The sequence below is a fragment of the Centrocercus urophasianus genome, unplaced genomic scaffold (assembly GCF_019232065.1).
Source record: "Centrocercus urophasianus isolate 14NV4802_14NV808 unplaced genomic scaffold, USGS_Curo_1.0 seq_12, whole genome shotgun sequence".
Taxonomy (NCBI): Eukaryota; Metazoa; Chordata; class Aves; order Galliformes; family Phasianidae; genus Centrocercus; species Centrocercus urophasianus.
In genome coordinates, this window is record NW_024884364.1 from 11046662 (window position 1) to 11060525 (window position 13864).

The 13864-nt window shown below is 39.7% G+C and overlaps 1 long non-coding RNA gene across 3 annotated transcripts in view; it reads left to right on the forward strand.

Moving 5' to 3' along the window:
• The window catches only part of LOC122156223, a 205757-nt gene that overhangs the window by 75274 nt on the left and 116619 nt on the right, over nt 1–13864 (forward strand). For all 3 annotated transcript variants that reach the window (XR_006167415.1, XR_006167416.1, XR_006167417.1), the window contains exon 3: nt 12586–12730. This is a non-coding gene — a long non-coding RNA (uncharacterized LOC122156223). The remainder of the gene's footprint in view (nt 1–12585; nt 12731–13864) is intronic.

Consider the following 13864-nt stretch of genomic DNA (forward strand, 5'->3'; position numbering starts at 1 on the left):
ATCCTTTCAGAGTATAGGTAAGGTACTTTTTGGCATATGTATGAAGATATATAACACCTGGCCTGGCTATAATGAAAACACAATTTCTCAGATGCGTCAGTTGGGTGCTTTTGAAAAATAAAAAATGCACTTTCAATTGAATCCTTTTAAACTTAAATACTGCTATAAAAGCTTAGTCATGGAGAGAAGAGGAACATTTGAGGAGGGAAGTCATCCACAATCATTTTAAGAGAGTTCTGTGAAATAAACAAGAACTGGAGCTAACATATTTCTGAGGAAATTGAACCTTATTTTGTTTTTTTTTCTGCAACTTTCACCTTTGTATACACTACCACACCACCCAAAAATCATTGGAAGATACAGTAGTATTCCCTTGGGGATCTGTCAGCTATCCTAAGGGGAAAAGTAAGCATTTGATTTTTTATGATCCTTTGTTTTCTGGATCTTCTGTGAAATCAAAATAGAGCTGTATTTTTATATATGTATACTAAATATGAGTAGGTGTCTTATGCAGACTTATGTATTTTTTCTGCCCAGCAGTAAGCATGAGAAGAGGAAGAGTGCTATGGGCAGACTTTGCATGCAAATCTCAGTTCCACAGCTCAGACCGTGTCTCTTACAGCCGACCTCTTCTTTTTAGGAAGCTCTGGACTGATTTGAGAAACCAAATATGGAAATAAACTGAATACCCACAGTTGAAAGCACAAAGGTCCACAGTTTATCCCCTGTTTTATTCTATAGAATTTTTTTATCTTGAAGGGTTGTTGAATATGCATTAATAAAAGGCAGAACATCTTTCTTAATATTCGGGTTTAAAATGTATGACCCTGACTGAAGTTAGCTGATGTTATCGGAGTCTGATTTTGATTGTTTGGGAGAGAGAGAGAGAGATGGGCTATGCTTCTAGATCATCTGTCCAGATTCATCATTTCTAATGGGATAATAATTAAGTAGCAGGCTTATCAAAAGATTACCTTTAATGACCAGCTCCTGAAGTTCACTATCCATCTCTTTAGCATAAAGATGCAGAATTCTACACGCTGCCTTGGAAGGCAGGGCTGTCTGTTGGAGCACAAAGCCTTGGAAAGTCCTGTTGTGCTGTTGAGAACAAAGGCAAATGAGGTGTATGTGGTCTGCAAGTGTGATTGATTACGAATGTTCAAGCACATTATTCATTCATGAGATCTCACCTAGGTAATATGACCATTCCCAAACTCCTGAGAAATTTTACAGTACTGTCTTTTATATTCTCTTGGCTGCTGTAAGCAGTGTTGTCACCTAGACTTACACAGATTTGTCTTTAAGCCTGTGTTAAAGTTGTTTTTAAAATGACTGGTCTTGTTTTATGTCTTCTGAACACACGGTATCTGTAGATAATTAACTCACTGTAAAAAGACAGTTGTTATGGAAAAACTAGAAATCCCATTCTTCCCTCAGGCTAGGTCTTACATGGGGCCTGCTGAAGTCACATCAGGCCATCACATAACTTATTTTTAATTGACTGAATCTGTTGCTTCAGGGTCACATTATTGCTAGGAAATCTGAGGTGATTTATGTCACGCCTGTGCAACTTGCACACACGAAGGTGCTGCAGACACATTGAGATGCTGTGATCAACGATGAGACAGAGGCAATCCCCTTGTAAGGCAGCATGTCCCTCAGCCATCCTGCCCTGAATGATGAATGACAAGGACACTGGAGGACGGAGGATTCTCAGTACAAATTTTGTAGAGGCTTTCTCTTCAAGGCTATCTCCTGAACTGGCAAGCACTAAAACCTGCCTTAATGACAGGAGTGCTGGCAGTTCTCCAGAAGCCTGGAGGCCTTAGTCGGTTGACACAGGCGGTATCTTGGAACAGAACTTATGTAGAGCAAAATCTACAAGGTGGGACAACTGGAGGGTAGCACTATGTGATGGAACTTTGGAAGCATCACCATCAAATATGAGACCCTGGAACCGGTGACTCGTTCGTACAGCTCATGTCTCATAGGGTACACTGTGACCCCAAAGCACTGAGTGTTGCTGACAAGTACTGTCCTGGAGAGCCCTTTCTTCATCTATTTCAGCTTTAAGCTGTGACAGAAAGCAAAATCCCTTAAAAAGAAGCCTGTTAAAATGCAAAGAAAAGTCCTTAAAAATGTCTGGTGTGGAGAATAAACAAAAATATGTTGAAAGTCATGAATTTTCAATTCCTGATCCTGAAAAATACTGTGGTGAATCAGGAAAGCTTCACTTGCCGCACAGTAGGACTGCACTCAAAGGCGGTACTGCAGTGAGAAAGAAAGGTTTGGATGAGCTAGGAGCAACAGAGAACTTGTATCTAAATACTGGAAATCGGTTAATGTGGAGTAATGCAGATGAATGTGAAGCTGAGCTGTCCTAAGTTCAGGTCCAATCACCAAGTTTATCACAAACATTCTTTCCCTTCTGATTTTTTGACACTCCACCCCCAAATAAATTTTTTTTAATATCCTGGAAGATGACAGAAGACTAGCTGCCCTTTCTCATTTTCCTTTCTTTTGCTGGATTATGAAAGAACATAAACAGGCAATTAGATACTGACAGTATCTTCCTGTAACATTCTGAAGAGTTAACAGATAACTGCTGTGGTCTGATAGGAGATCCCTAATGAATACCAGGATTTCTCAATGGCTTTCCCAGGAAAGGAGAACATGAGGAAGAAGTGGCTTGTGCATGACTCGAGTCACATTTAAGGCCATTAGAAAATATGCTGAAGTGGACTCTCCTGAGTGGTATTTTAAGAGTTTGATCTCCCTCACCTATAGCAAAACTCATGCAGTTTACCAGTTATGACAGGAAGGATATCCACCAGACTTTAAGTAATAAGCATTTAATGTTAGCATCTGCATTTTCTCAGCATCACTCTGATAGCTGATCTGTAAAAGAGATACCAGCTCTGCAGGGATCTAGAGCCATGATGCGTTAAGAAGGTTTTGGTTTTGTTTTTGGTTTGGGTTTGTTGTTTTGTTTGGTGGGTTTTTTTTGTTTGTTTGTTTGTTTTTGAGGTTTTAATATGCACATACAAAACATGCAAGACCCACATTTTTATTTTGAAGTTTTTTCGTGGAGGGAGGAGAAGAAAGTAGCCAGAAAATAATTTAACACTGGCTAAACACAGCAGATAGGTACAGTATTCCTGTTATGTTTTGGTTTTTCTTTGGCAGAATTTCATGATAAAAGTTGTCAGTGTACAGACAATAACATGGTCACTGTGTGGCCTTGTTTCTCTGGAGTAAAGGTGTCTGTGATTGGCTACAAATCTGCCTTATTAAATTTCTTCTCCTGAGTCAGATCCTTGGATGGTGAAAATGATAGCAGCCTTGGCAGATCATCTACCATTGTTATAATTTTAAGCTAGAAAAGAAAATCAAAGCTAGCTGGATGCAGCTGTATGTATTCCTTCATATAAATTATTGAGTTGCATTCCCTTCTATTTTGACTCTTTTGTCCCTTCAGCCAAACTGATATTTGTTTGACACTTTCCAATTGCGCTTGACTAGAGACTTAGCTAGAGTTAAGAATGGCCCAGACTAAACTAAACAGATTAAAAAAAAAAAAAAAAAAAAAAAAAATTAAAAAGTTATATATAAATAACTGCTCCAGTGTTGCTTAGAGTGGAATCCAAGGAAGAAGTGAATAGTCATATTACTGATATTGTTTTATGTAGGTCACAGTAGTAGAGATAAACTGCTTTAGCAAGTTAAAGCTCTATATTCTACCTGATTTTGAATTTATAATATTATTGTCATTGAAATTCACAGTGATTAATGTATGGGTGTGGAAGAAGACTAATAACTGTTACTAAAGGTTTTTAGTGGGACTTGTAGCATGGAAATAGCCTCAGGCTGGTTTCCTTCTCTACTCAGCTAAAATAATTGCATTTGCTTTCTCCTAGATCGCAGTAGTTTTCAGTTTGTGGCTTGAAAGTATTATGAGCCACAGGGCAAGGAGTTGGACCCAGAGCTACCCAGTTCTCTCCCTGTCTCTCCTTACTTCCCATCAGAACTCTGCTTGTTACCAGAGACCTGAGCCCAAATGCCTCAACTGAATAACTATTTAGTATAATAAAATCAGATCCTGCAGTTGGATTTTAAAGTGGGTCAGGGACCATGCCCTGGGCTGTTGTTTAGCTGTGCTTCAGCACTATCTGAAAGATGAGTGGGAGACGATGAAGCTAATATGCTGTGTGACCTTCAGTGAGTGACTTAAAGTCTTTGTGTCTCTGTTTCCCGTAACTTGAAATGAAGATTGTCACACATATCTCTAAAACTGCTGTTCAGTTTTCTAGAAGTGATCCAATATCTGAATGTTGATGATAACTCCAAATGTTGCTGACTTTCCAAGGTGGGCTTTTAGGTTTACACCGCAGATCTAGTTGAGATAAGGGAGCCTTAAAATGTGCTTAGTAAAGTGGTACCCTATTCTGATGCAAAGTAAGAAATTTCTTTCAAGATTGATAGTGTTTAAATATTCTTTTTGAACTGACTTAACTTTATTTTTAACTGCGTACTTCAAACAAATACATTCTTCTGCAGTTATGGGTTACTGTGTATGAGTTACGAGTTTATTCACGCTACTGAGAGAGGAAAATACATGTAAGATGAATCTCAGCTTCTATTTCAGCATAATGTGAGGCTCAAAATGACTGGACCGAGGATGATTAAATCTTTCTTGCTCCTCACCCTCCGCCCTCAAGAATGCTTTGGTTAAATTGACAGAGTTGTCCTTATGCTTTTAGTCATGTGAACCACGTGACAAGGCTGGATTGCCCTATAGAAAGGGCAAAAAGACTTGGTCATTGATACAGTACAGTATCTTCAAATATCTCTTGCTTTGTTTCACCTTTCGAATTCTGCTTACCATTTTGGAAGCAGATGGTGGATTCTTGAAGCTAATAGCAACATGGGCAGGAGAATGGAGGAGGAATGTTTAGAATGAATCTCTGGACTGTGGGAGCCCAGATGTCTTAAACAGCTTCTTGGCTCTGAAAATCATTGTAAATTCTCTGCCTTTTAAATTGCCTGGCTTAGTAGAGTAGGATGTATTCTGTAACACTGTGACACTTCTAGGGTATGACTCGTGGTACATTTTGAAGGTGAAATATTGCCTCAGTTCCTCTCCTCTTCCTCTTTGAAATTTTCTTTAATTCTATATGACGTTCCATACACTTGGCAGGAGCCCTGCCTCTGTATCTGAACCCTGTTGTACTGGGTGCTGCAATTTGCAGAAAAGCTGTGCTATTTCTAAAAGTACTTGTAATCTAAATAACTGTGCTAGAATTTGCACAGAGCACATACAAAATGTCACCAGATTACAAGAAATTGGAAAATTCTGATTTTTTTAAAAAGAGATTTCTGTTCTGCACAAAAAATGTGGGAAAACGTGGGGCAGTGAAGGAGCAGTGTTTCAAGTTTAAAATAGAGGGTGAGATTTCGTTTTGCAGCATGTTTAAAGCACAAGAAACAGGAAATCAAGGATATGATCAGACCATGTTATTCTGCTGTTTGCTTCCTTAGTGCCATCACAGCTTTGCTGCAACAGGCTGTGATTTTTGTCAGCTGTTCAACTGAATTTAACTCTGTCTGTTTTGGATGAAGGGTCACCCTGGGAATCTCAGAACAAAAACAGTGATGAGCCCCCCAGCAGGGAATGTTCTCCTCTTCCGAGGCTGACCTGGCCTGGTGACACTAGTGGCAAAATGCTGTTTGACACAGGCTGCTGGATATGCCTTGGCAGATGAGCTGTGTGTGACCTGCAGTGCGCCTACTGCTCAGGCTCAGGAAGGCATCGGGACTTCTTGCAGCTCTGTCACCATTGTTCCCAAAGGCCACCAGGTAACAGAGAGGTGCTGCTAGGCAGCCACATCCCTGCTTGTGAAGTTATTTCTATTCCTCCAGAACTGTGATGTTAGGAACAGTTTTTCAATCCATTTAAGGGTAAGAAGGATCTCCATCTGTTGGCTTGGCTCCAATCTCTAACTGAAGGAATTCACCACCTGCTGCTTACAGCTGGAATCCAGACACATTCCAGTTAAACCTTCCCCTCCAGCAGATTCACAGGTGATAAAAAAAGTTTTGCACACAGGATTTCCCATTAGGTAAATCCCACTAAACGGTGGTTAAAAGTGTCATCCTAAAACAGTGGTACTGAATGCCCTGCTTTGGGAAAAAACTCTGCCTTTGAAGCACTGAGGCCCGAGGCTCTGGTGAAAATCAATGGGAAGAAGTAAGGATGGAAGCAAGGTTTTCTTTTTTAAAATAGGCAGAGTTGACAGGGGAGACCTTTACTAACTGTTTGCCGTTGACATACTTTGTGTCCTGCTGTGTACAGCTCTGGTTTTTAGGGTAAATATCAATCCAAATCATGTTTTAGGAGCTGACCCGTGTGGTGAAGTCTCTTAGGTAGCAGTCGCTTGCATACTCCCACTCTTCCAATATGTGCTTAGATTTCTGTCAGGCTAAAGCTGTCGCTTGTGCTTGTGTCACCTGGTGTGCTATTTTTCTTGACGTAGCTTTGTCCCAGGTCCTCTTTTCAGAGCACACAGCACAGATGTCATGTTTCTTTTACATTACAGTTGGACTTCTGAAGAAATAATCTGTGGGACTCTTGTACAAAATTCTCACACTTTTTGAATATTAACTTAGTTTCTGTAGGTGACAAGGATCTGAACACATGCTGAAAGAAGCCTTGGTCATCCTTTCTAAAGTACCCTGGGCATATTCATTATTGCTGCAGGAATCAAAGCCTGTTCTGATCAGAGTCCATTAAATGCAAACCGTGTCCCGTGCAGTCTCTATCAGCAGTTTTACTTAATGATAGATGTTCCCTTGGACTGCGTGGGACTCTCAACCAACCCATTAATTTTTACCTTTTGTATAACCTTATGCAAAATTCTGATAGAAGTAGATGTATGAAGCAGTAGAAGTAAAAAGGCCAAGCCAGGCAATGGAAATACCATCTGTTGCAGAATGCACTTACATGTGCACACGCTTTCTTAAAATATATTCTAGAGGGAAAAAATGCATTTGAGGGGAAGAAAAAACAAAGCCGTGGACGTTATCCGCGTTCTGTGTGAATACACACTAAATCAGAACAACAAAATTATAGAGCCAATTTCAAACGTGGCCTTGAAGTTTGACCGCTGGCTGGAGGTCAAGCTGCTGGCTTACAGGGTCACTCAGCTTAGATGATGGATAAAATCCATTTACCTACCAAAAAAAGGCATTGGGGAAGTTGGAAAATCATAACTGCATAATTTCCTAAGCAGCAAGGATTCAGAAATTTCATTTCCAACTCTGTCGCTGACTCAGCATACATTCTTAGTGGAGTCATAAGGTTAAAGCTGCAGTGAATTCCCATTCATTTTGAAGGTCTCGACATCTGAAAAGCATTGGTCTTGGAAGTGCTGTAAACTTTCAAGCCTGCTGCTGGAGTAAAGCTACTAAAGCATGTGGTGGTTCACTTTCGGAGAAGTCTGCAGCTAGAACACAGCCCCACGATCTCCTGGCATTAATAATGATGCCTTTATCTGGGTCTGGTTCTCTTCCTGTGCAGTGGATAAAGTCATGCCTTTAGTTTACGTAGTTACTGTAAAGTGTAATCAGAAATACTTTGTTATACCTGAATAATGGATTTTCTAGATAAAATTCAAGGTGTTATTTACACTGTCAAAAGCTTTGATTAACTGATTCTTCAGAGACTGCTTTGTTCTCCGTTCCCAAAAGCACGTACTCATGCATGTACTTTTTTCAAAGCATTTGCATGTGTTATAACCATGCATAGGTGTGGATATGCCCCTAGCTTATTCTCATCGTCATGTCAAAGCGCACTGCAAGTTAGGCGATCAGAGAGGCTGCATGTTGAACACACAGGACACAATTTTGTGTTCTGTTTACATTGCTCTGCCTGGATGTAGTAGCCGAATGTAGTCCAACACTGAGCCAAATTCATGAGTTTCTGTTCCCTGCTCCTTTATGGAAGCTATTTGCTCTTGGTGGATCACAAACTGTTTTGATTGCAGGTTCATAGGTGTCCTAGAGTTGGGGAGATGGAAATTAATCATCTTAGCATTGTTTTTCAGAGAGTTTCAATGGAATTACTCCAATCTGCAGTATCGATACTGGATGTATAATACAGAAATATACTGCTAATAAAAGACCATGTTACACCTCTTTAGATTTTACTCATGTTAAGGAAAAATAATCCTGATACTTTGTTATTTTAAGCATGGTCTTTGAGTACCTGCATACCTTCCAGTTTGTCCAATCATGCTATAAGAAGGAGGGCACAAATCATAGAATTATAGAATCGTTTGAATTGAAAGGGACTATTAAAGGTCATCTAGCCCAACTCCCCTGCAATGAACAGGGACATCTGCAGCTAGATCAGGTTGCTGGTCCAACTGCTTGGTCCAACTTTACCTTGAATGTCTCCAAGGACGGGTCATACACCACCTATCTGAGCAACCTGTTTCCAGTGCCTCACCATCCTCACTGTAAAAAATTTCTTTGTTATATCCAATTAAATCTTCCTTCTTTTAGTTTGGAACCATCTCCTCTTGTCCTGTCAGAACAGACCCTGCTAAAGAGTCTGCCCCTTCCTTCCTATAGCCCGCATTCAGATGCTGAAAGGCTGCTATCAGGTCTCTCCAGAGCTTTCTCTTCTTCAGGCTGAACAGCCTCAAATCGTAAAAATCTAGAGAAAGATGCCCAGTAAGACTCTGGTTTAACATTAGAACAGTGTCATTGTATTTGACAGCTCTTTTATATTAAGCTTGCATTTGTAAGCTAAAAACCAGGCTTATCTTAACTATCTTATTTTTCCTGTGATAATTCCTTTGACTGGAACGTGCCTTGTACTAAAGGAGGTTGATTGTATGAATGTAAACATAAATACAACAGCGGAAATGGAAGGGACAGAAAGACCACTATTATATTTAGTAAGTGCTTATGTCTGCTGAGGTGTTAGTATTCATGCCCTGTTTTGATTCATTTTCTTGAAGGTGTAGTGGAAAAAATGGTGTCTTAGGTCATTCTACTGTTTATCACTGCGTCAGATCAAAGGGCAAAGAATTAGGTTTGTGTTTTCGAAGAGGAGATTGATGCTGACACACAGCTGTCCTTTCCTCCTCCTGAGCACAACTTGTGCATGTTTTGCAGATTGTAAGCTTGGCCCTGATTAGGATTTGTAAATAAAACTTCTATTGTCTCTAGTGTTTTGGTGTTTGCTCAAAAGCAATCATCAACATTGGCTAATTATTTATTTTTTCTTCTGCAGGAAGAAGGGGGCAGGGTTACCCATCTATGCATCTGTTTGCAGTAGTAGCTTTAAGTCTAAAAATAAACAAGCCTCACCCAAAAACAGTGCTTGCCCTCTTGAAGAAGGGGCGATGTATGCTTTAGCTTGTTTACCTTAAGAAATAAGCAAATCGTATAGACTAAAAAAAAACAACCTGAAGTGGTACAGTTTACCACTTAAAAAAGAAACAAACACAACAGTAATTTTAGGGATCTGCACTGAGCACAAATACTTATTTTTATCAAGACTAGAACATTGCAATTTATTTTTTTTTCTTTGTAATCCACATTTTCTTTCATCTCTTGTTCTGATGCTTCAGAAGATTGAGATGGATGTGAGAAACCACTCAAATACTTGCGTGCTGATATGAAAGGTTAGAGAAGGTTATCTCAGAAACGAGGTGTGTACTCAGTTTTTTTTTTTGACACACAAGGCAAAATTAGTTACAGCATGACAAAATGCCTACAGGGCAACCTGCTGAGCTCTGATCTGTCTTCTGTGTCAGTTAAGGTTTTTCTACATGGAAACATGAATAGCTAAGGGGGAACAGTAGAGATAGCTTCAGGACAGACTAGATGTGATGCTACTTGTAGCCCAACAATTGTTGTAGCGTCAACACACCCTAATGGAAGTGTAGGGGGGTATTGTTGCCATTCTGACTTAGGGAATGATAGAACATCTACAGGCACCTCTAACTGTGGGTGGAGCAGGCTGTATGTCTGTGCCCTCCTTTGAATTTCCTGAGACTTCCTTCCCTTTCCTCTGGCATGTTTTGCTACTTGCACAATATAGAGGTCAATGTTAAGAGCTGAGGAGGCAGCTGTGATGTATGAATAGTGACTTGTTTGTGTGTATTTATATGCATGTGCATACAATAAGCATAAAAATGCACATCATATTGTTAATTACAAGATATTCAGTGTTGAGATTCCTACTGTGTCCATTTCAAGACATGCAATATCATTTTGTCTGGATCTTCCCCTCTCTTCTTTTTCTCTTTTTTTTTTTTTCCCAATCTTTTCTCCAGTCCCTTTACAGACTTTTAGTGCAAGAAAATTCAAAGCATAAAAAGCAGGACTGCTTAACTGGAAAGCCTAGCATTGTTTTCTCTAGTTAATTTGCTTTGAGTAGAAAATCTGCTCACATAGAATTGCTATTAAGATTTGACATGATGTCTGTGGGTGGAGATGCAATCCCTGTCCCAACCACATAGGTTGGGTGTCTCAATTCCTTTATGTTACGATGTTATCACATGTAGTCTCTTGTCGGGGGAAGAGATACCCCTATCATCTCCAGAGACACAAGCTGTTTTAGTTCAAGAAAGCATTAAGAGGCCCACACACAGAACTTTAAAGTTTGGGGGGAATGGAAAACCCAGCTCGTGTTACTCACCAGAGGAAATTCTCTGTGGGGTATCAGTAAGCTCTCTACTACCTCCCAGATCTAATTCTTTTTTGGAGTTCTCTAACGAGTCTCCTTGGATTGGTTACTGAAATTCCTGGGAAATGTTTCAGTCTGTTCTTCCTTCATTTCCTCAAGCAGGCTGGTGGGGTTCCTTGTTTATGTAAATCGTGGTCTGACTGTCTTAGGACAGTTTCTTCCTGCTGTAGCTGCTCAGCTACGCAAAAGGACGAATGATTACTCAGAACTTCCTGGAAGGACTCTTTTGTTTGCTTTAGACAAAAATATTCAAGAAGTTCTTCAGCTATTCCAGCACAGCTACACTGGCATCAGCCTTTGAATCCTCCAACTGCACTCACTGCATTTTTGGAAGAACAGATAAAGTCATTTTTAGCTCAGTATGAAACCCAAGGTATGACAACGTTGTTCCATGCATTTCAAATGCTGAGACTATTTTCAAGAGCTCCCATGCCTCAGTTAATTAAAAAATGGCTCCTCATTTGCTGAGGTGGCAGCATGACAATCAAGCTTTTCATCCTTCCCCACTGTGTCTGCCACCTTCAGACTGACACGTTCCAGTTCCAGGACCAAATTTTGGACCTCTGAAGCACAGCTCCTGTTTCCACACACATTCTCTTAGTAAGTTGGTTAGGCTGCACTCTGTTTCAGCCACTTTCTACAGGATAGAGGCTCACGCAGCTTACGTATGTGTACATTAATGGAGATTTAAGAAGAAAAATAACTAAAAAGGTTTGACATGTGGATTCTTTTTAGTCTCATAACCCATAGTAGCTCATTTCAAAGCACTTGAATCAACACAATTAGTTTTATGTGATGAACATTTTCTGTGATGTTGGGTGATGGAACATCCATCTTAACATCTTTATATCTCGATGCTATGTTTCAGTTAAAGCCTTTTATGGGCAGGGTGTGCTATTTTATGAGTAAGGGAGCAGCGAGAGACCGTAGTGTGTAATCTGTGTGTAATGTTTTAATGCTCCAATAGCCGTCACTTACTGCTATCAGCCGTTCCTTCCTGCTGCACCTCTGAGTCCTCCACACCTACACGGGGAGACAACTATGAGCGAGAAGGAGGTCCACAAAACCAAGAATTCAGACATTGCCTTAGAAGTGATAGATCTAAATAAACAAGGATAGCCATTATTGTGTGAAAGTTCCACTGACATATCTAAGTACATTTAAAATTACTAGTACAAGACAGGAGGTGTGATATTTTCTTTGGTTGATACAAGTTCTGTTAGCATACTGGCTTCAGCCACTATGACGCTTAGAAAGTTGATTATAAAGGCTCTAGAGAAGGACATATCCTGGCATAGTTTCCATGAGCTCGTCCAATATTGTTGCTGTAGACTATATTTGCAGTCAATTCTTTAGTTTGCACCCTATGGCTGTGTTCCCCCCCCATGAAAAAAAGTTGAATGATGTGGGAGCTCACAGGTGGTGAGGTCTGCACTCAGATTCATCAGCAGGACTGAGAGGTGAGACTCACAGCTGTTACCTCGCTGGAAGCTCTGAACTTCACTGGAATTATGAATGTGAAAAACAGTGCAAATTTCAGAATAGACCCTAATGATTTCCCAGAAAAAAACAAAACAAAACAACAACAAAAAGCAACAGTACAAAATCAATGCTGAAGCCCTTGTGCTTCTGCTGCAGGACCCACTGCTCTTCAGCCAGGTGAGTCTCACTATCAAATACAGTTTGGTGGCACCTAATCTAAATGCTTCAGGGCTGAATTGCTTTCCAAATTACCAATATATTTGTATGGTTGCTTTTTTTACATTTGCTCATACATGCTTATGCTCTTCAGGTAGGTAATTAATTTGTTTTTTATTCCTCCACAGAAGCAAGAATGCTGACAGAAGATGAAGCAAGGAACAATAGTTTCATATTCAGTTCAGGAAGAGTGAGTTGTTCTGTTTTTTTCCTGATCATCCTTCTGGTATGTCATAAAGGCCTGCTTCTCAAATACGTGGGACTAGACAGAGAGTAAGTGCAATTTATAGTTTCTATTGTTCTCCTGTCCTTGCTAATTCTAGATCTCTGTCTTTTCTCTTTGTAAGCAGATCCTGGAAACTTAATCCAAAGTTTCACAAAATACTTTGTTGTACTGAAACAGTATTTTACTGCTTGGGACAAAATCTTAGTGTAGGATGAAACAACAACAGTTAACAGAACTAAGCTTGGCCTGCTCTTTAGTTCTCAAAGGTCATCAAAACTGGGTCATAACTAGGGTTCATGTAGAAATTTCCTGGTTACAGTGCATGAAAGCAAATTCAAGTTCTACTTGGCAGGTGTGCTTAAGATCAAACCTGCAGGCTTTAGATTATAGGGGCCATTTATATGAAATAATTCTGAATGATTACTGCAGGAAATAAACTAAAATTTATGTGTATCCTCTATGTTTACAAAACATTGCTGCCAAATTATAGTAATTTATAGCCATTTCAAAACTGTCCTTGAGCCCCACAAATATGATCACAAAGCTTATGAAAAGTAAAGACAGTTAACACCTTGCTTGCTTGATGGAAAAAAGTGCTCATTTCAGCTCTTTAGTGCAAAATTTGTAACATTATTTTTGTTGGGCAAGTTATAAATCTAAGATATTATAGCTTTTTTTCACTTTTATGTGTTGGGGAATGTGACATCCTTCTATAATGCAGCTTTCTAGCCATGAGGTTTCTGAAATTGTGAGATGATTATTATTTTGGATCTTTAATCAGCAATTAGTGAGACATTAGCATTCAAAGAATGACAGTAATTATGTACTAACAGGAAAATAACCAGGAAAAGAAAATCTGTACTCAGAAATATTGCATCCCTGAAGAAAACACACAGAGGTTTTGAATGCTTATATTTTGCTGATCTCCCTCTGTTTCCTGCAGTCATTACAACTAAGAGGTCAGGCATAAGCTGTTTTCAGGCATTCACAAGCTTTGCTTTGTCCTTGCTGTGTTTGCTAATATAATCTGCTGTTCTGAGAAGGGTACACACACACGGGACAGAAGTGTAAGTCTTGAATTTGGTAGGGCAGGACAAAGGCTGCCAGCTCATTTCACATGGACCCCTTCACAGTGAGATAGTACTTGGAGGGTAGCAACTTCATGTCTACTAATATGGATT